The following is a 6,067-nucleotide window of genomic DNA, read 5'->3' on the forward strand; positions in this document are numbered from 1 at the left end:
CTGTTGGTACGTCATGTTTCTTATCATCTGAAAGAATGCAGTGATTTTTGTGTTGAATAGTCATAATTAGTTGGGGGAATCACATCGAGATACAATAGTTTCCTTGATTCTAACAATAATTATACTACATTAAAACAGCAGCAAAAGACTTTACTTGTTATAGATATACTAGCTGATAAGCCCTCCGTTTTGCGGGGTAAGCAATATTTGGAAGATCTTCAAATACACTCACAAACTCAGATTTTCGGAGATTTAGAGCGCTGAACCATGTATTTTTTCTAGTGTCATGGACATTTTCAAAAAAAGAAAGAAAAAGACGAATTTCGCTATTGTTTGAAAATCAGAGCAGAGTGAATACGGGTTTTGAGCCTTACGTACAGGTTAGTAGGGTGTCGAACACACAGTGTTCCGTATTAATTGAATATATATATATATAAAATGTTTTTACGAAATTGGTAGTCCAGTAATTAGGGGTATTTGATCCACACGATTTCGTATATTTGTATTCTCGCAAGTAATAATGCAAAGTGTGGGTACAGATACGTCTAACGCTGACAAGCAACCCTAAAATTGGTTGGCAACCCTGATAACTGGGTTGCTTGGGAGGAGTGGTAATGCTCACAGACGTGTTTCTAGGATACCGAAGAGGACTTATACCAATTTTGAGGTGGATATGTTAAATCGTATGGAAGTTATTGGAAAATGTTTATTTCGCAATCAGTTGGCAACACTGACTGTGATATCTCCTCAGTGCTTGGATGACCCATCACAATTTTTGTATATGTGAAACTAGATGTAATAAGCTTTCAAACAAAAACAAATTCATTGAAATCCATGGTGGGGATTTTGAGAAATAAAGGTTTGAAGTTTACAAAATGGCGTTCTAGTTTTTTTTTTTTCTCAAAATGTTACCTTTCAAATGACTTTATAAATTTTCTATCAGCTCTAAGGAAAGTTTTCATGATTTTAGTGGTAAACAACTTCAAGACAATTTGAATAAAACAAGAATCATGTTTCTGGCATTAATAGGAACCGAAATATGATTGTGTTCTTCCAAAACGGGGAAATATGTCGCGACCATTAAACATGGATTTTCTTCTCATTTTTGAAATGCAATAACTTCTGAACCACTGGCGCTATTGAAATAAAATTTACACTTGTAATCAGCATAACAAGTTTTATAACACTACCAAATTTCATCTAAATCTGAAATAGAGGGTTAAGAACCTTGGTTGAACTGACGAAGGACCCAGTTAGAACTACACTCAAATTACACACAGAGTGAAAAAGTGAATAACTGGACCGGACTCGAACCCGGGATCTCCATCATACCGTGCCGATGCGTTAACCACTACGCCACCCAGTCCGCTTCCCAGAACAGCTAAACACACTCTTCTCCTGAAGTTAGTGCTCTCCACTCACACTATGTGGTTTGAATCACAGCCTAGCTGCTGTGCTTGGACAATCCACTGTCCATATATTGAGAACACATTTTGACGGTGTTACTGACTTTGCACCAGCAGAGGATCTGGTGTGTAACAATCGGTTGTTTTCTCCTTGTATTTATATATACACTCAAAATAACCCATTACTTCTTAAGGTATTAATAGAAATGCATTCGTGCTTCTGCTGGAACTGTACTGCTACAATTTAATGTTTAGTGAACAGCATACAGATAATTAGTTACCAAAATAATGGAAACATCTAACCATGTCATTTTGGATGACTGTGTCGTTGTTAAGGTAGATCTTTGTGCCACGGGATACACCTAATTATCTAAAATGTCCATATAATCACTTGCAGAATTCGGTCTTTTATCAGGATAAAGTCGCTGCTATATTTAACGGCAATAAACATGCAATCTGGAGCATATGATATTCATAAACCCAGCCTGTTGTTCGAACCAAGAAAGATGACTTTATGGGAGTCATATTTTTTTTTCTCTAATCATTTGCTGTCTATGTTTTATGTACTTAGCAATAAATTTTCTAGCACTACCGTTTTGGTGATAGTGACCAGAGGTCTTGAAATAGCAACCCAACTGTGGATGCTGATATTGTGCAGTTCTTGTCGTACTGTGATTGTAGAAACGAACGCTAATTGAGTTCTACTACTGTATATTGCTTTAAGTGCAACTAACACTGCCAGGTGAAAGTGAATTAATATTTATAGCTGGAAACCATGGCGAAACAAGTTGAACGCTATGGGGAGTGCTACAGATTAACCCATGATAGTACAACTATTATTCAGGCATTACTAAATTTCAGAACTTTGATATGATCTTCAAGGATATGTTTCAAGTATAAACCACTCCAAGAACCAACTCACAGAGACAGAAGAACAAGAAGATATGAAGAAACAGATCTGGTCTATACCTTGCAAAGCTGTTAGATCCGTAATACAAATCACTAACACTTACAAACCTATCCCAGAGTTCTTTATTTACACCTCTCACAGAACTAGATACACAGGACATAGCAGCCACAACTGTAAGCTATGGAGATTAAAGGACTAACAAATGTTATATTTTGTTGTGGCAAATAAGCCCTAAAGAATAGCGGTAAAAAATAATCTTTAACTAGAAAATTAAAAGATGTAAAGTGATATGAAAATGGGTGATATCAATAAAAATAAGTAACTACTCCTGAGAAGTCCTGCTCGAGAATCGGAGTAACTACAGCTGGAGTAATCTCCTCCCTCAATTTCGTATCAATAAAACAAGACACTACTCAGGTCTAGACTGCTCCAGATTTATGAACGTTCACTCGCGTTTCCTCTGCGCATAGCAGTGAGTTGTATCAATAAAAGAAGTGATTACTCATTTCTCCCATCCGCCGCGCGGTCATTTCGTTGTTTTTAACCTATGGCGTAGTATCCTAAACGCCATGGAACGGGCAAGTAGCAACGACAGCTTCAGTCAAATTGCATTTGTGGATGTTATAAAAGAGTTTCAAAGTCACAGTTACCAGAAAGTAAACAAAGGAAAGCCGAAGCTTTGAAGGCAATTAATGTGAAATGCAACGAAATATCAAATACATCTACGACTAAGACACAAATCCAAAAGAGAATCTGTAATATTCGAGCGAGAATAAAACAAAAAGAAAAAAGAAAAAAACGGGAAACAAGAAAGTGACACTGAAACCATGGGAACGAACCTATTGGAGCTGTTGGATGTTGATTCGAATCCAGCAATATCAAGATTAACACGACAAGCGCATATCACGTGTTGTCCAAGGTCTTTGTAGATTGTTTGGCTTTAAGAACGAAATCAGACACTTGGCCCCTTTGTTTCCTTTTTTTAAAAAAAGTCCAGCAGTCACGTCATATTAAAGCACGTCCATCTGATTGCGTTTTCCACACCATACGTGTCCCCTTTCGCCTTGACATAAACAAAATACATTCTCATGTATACACCCTTCCTATCAATGTTGAGTTGGGTTGATTTTGAGTTTAACGTCCTTTTCAGTGGCTACGCTATATGAGACCGCTAATTAACGTGGAATCCGAACCACATGAGCTCCCACCGGGAATCGAACGCGGGTCTCCCATGCCAAAGGCATGTACGCTAACCGCTTAGCCACGAAGGAGCTCTCCTATTAGTGTATTCGTCTCCAAAATATTAGGTTTCTTTATTGCCACGTGTGTATAGTCAAGTGCTCCGATAGCACCCAGAAATGTATATTGTTCTTGCCACTCTACCTTTGCTGTTTGCATATTACGCACACTTCCGAAAACAATCCATTTTCAGAATTCGCAATAATCGCATCCATCACACTTGTAGTAGTTATAGACACAGTTATAGTACCTTGAGCCACACCAGAATCCCCTGACATTCCGACCTGGAATCCCGAATCACTCACGTAACGCAAGAAAACCCGCATCTTTTCCTCATTACGTAGTGCACTACCCCGAATTTCGGTGGATTCTCCTAAAAAATGTGCTAACCACTTTACATTTTCTTTCATGAACCTATAATGTTTTTTGTAATCTCCATTTGCAACATTTCTATGCAGTTTACAAGTTTTTCTATGTAGCAAAACAATTAAATACTCTGCCATATTTCGCATGGAGTCACCTATTTAGCTTGCTCCACAAATTTGGAGAAGTTACTTGCATCACAAAGGAGTCTTTGATTTTTATTGATATCAAACGCGGAGTAGTTACTCGGCTCGAGAATAGAGGTGTGGTTACTTCAAAAAAGCGGGGCTTCTCCGAAGTCAGCCGAGACGAGTAGTGCTCAGTTCTCTTTTTATCGATACCAATGCGAGTAACTACTACAAAATTGGGAATAATGAGTAACTTCTCCGTTTTATTGATATCACCCAATAATTTTAAAATTTGAAGATAAGATAATTGCCAACTCCGTAAGTATTCAGCTCGCATAAAATACCAGTGTAAAATTAAGAGTTGATTACATTAGTTACGTACTTACATGTTGTGGTAACTTTAGCCTAAAGATCATAATCATTGCGCGCTAAACTTATTATAATTATTTATTATTATTAAAGAAAAGGCAAATTAACCTTTTCCCATAACCTGGTAATTGAAGTACACAAAAAGCAAAATACATTTTTTGGAAATACCACAGCATCATAATTTGTTTTTTTTTTTTTTTTAAAAAAAAACACTATCAACTTATTGGGTCCAGATGCACTTTAATTGCACAAAACTGAGAAATCTCTGTTGTCTTTGACAGCAGCCCTGAGAAACTCTCATGAAAGTTTTCTTTACTTCTCAGAATTTCATTTTGTCTGCTCAGTTGAAAAATGATGAGGTTCAAGCTCTTATTAATGTAAATTCCTTGCACTAAATAACTCTTCTTTTGAACGATACTTCTTTTGTAACTGTATTTGTAATATTGTACTAGTTTTGTAGAATTGTGTTCATTGCTGAAAAACACTCGCACTGTTGTGATTGAAAACTTGTTACGTTTTATCAACTTACTTATCACTTGAAATTCCTATTAATAGCGACAAACCGATATAGCACTATTCGCTGCAGAAAACTTGAATTTCTTCCTTCCTTCATGAAAATGAATAGAAATCTTTGAGTTTTATGTCCCACAGTTACGCCGGCTACGGGAAACGGTTATGGTAAGAGATGAATGAAATGGTGGAATGAAAAAGTGAGAAAAGGGAAAATCCCGAGAAAATCCACGCACATGGTGTTTGTCCACACAAAGTTCACTTGACGCAAGCTGGGATCCAACCAAGGACCCCATTGAGCCACCCGGCCCCCCTTCCTTCATGTCTTTCGTATTGAATAAATAAGTTACTATTAGAAAGTATTCTAATTACTATTAGAAGTAGCTATTTCTTATCACGAATTTCAAGTGAGTGGTAAGTTAAAAAGGCTTGTAATCCTACAAGTTTGCAATTACATTAGCAATTTTGCACGTTTTTCAATGGTGAACTCAGTTACAAAAGGAGTTTTAGTGCAAAGTATTTGCAATAATAGATCGTTCACAGGGTGTCGACTAAGATTTCAAAATGAACTTTCGTGACTTTTTTGTGATCTTGTTCCTAAACCATAAAATTTAGTAACATTCTCAAGAGCGAATTTGGGTGGACTTTGGACCAAATTTTCATGCATGTAATAGAAGCGTGCTTTGCTTGTGATTTGGTAGCGTCTAAAAGCGACCATATACATTTTTGGTAGAGAATTTTGACGTTTTATAGAACAAAATTTTCCAGTCTATACTTATATTTGTACAGATAAAAAAAAAAAAAAAAAAATCGTGAACCGAAAGCTAAATTTCGTGACTTTTTCTTGACTTTCATGACCGTTTTTTGATTTTGTGACTTTTTCATGACTTTCGTAAACGATAGATGGGTTCAAAAGAAGCTATTCGAGTACAAAGAACTTACATTAACAAGAGTTTAAACTTCATTGTTTTTCAATTGGGCACACGAAAAATGCAAAGTGAAATTCTGAGAATTCAAAAAAAATTAATGTTTCCCCGCAGCTACTGACGAAGGTAACAGAAACGATTTAGTGCAATTGAAGTGCATTGAGATTTTGGACGCAGTAGTTTCTTATGTATTTTACAAATTATAAAAATGTGTGT

Source organism: Thermobia domestica, chromosome 3, assembly GCF_964235325.1.
Source record: "Thermobia domestica chromosome 3, izTheDome1.hap1.1, whole genome shotgun sequence".
Classification (NCBI taxonomy): Eukaryota; Metazoa; Arthropoda; class Insecta; order Zygentoma; family Lepismatidae; genus Thermobia; species Thermobia domestica.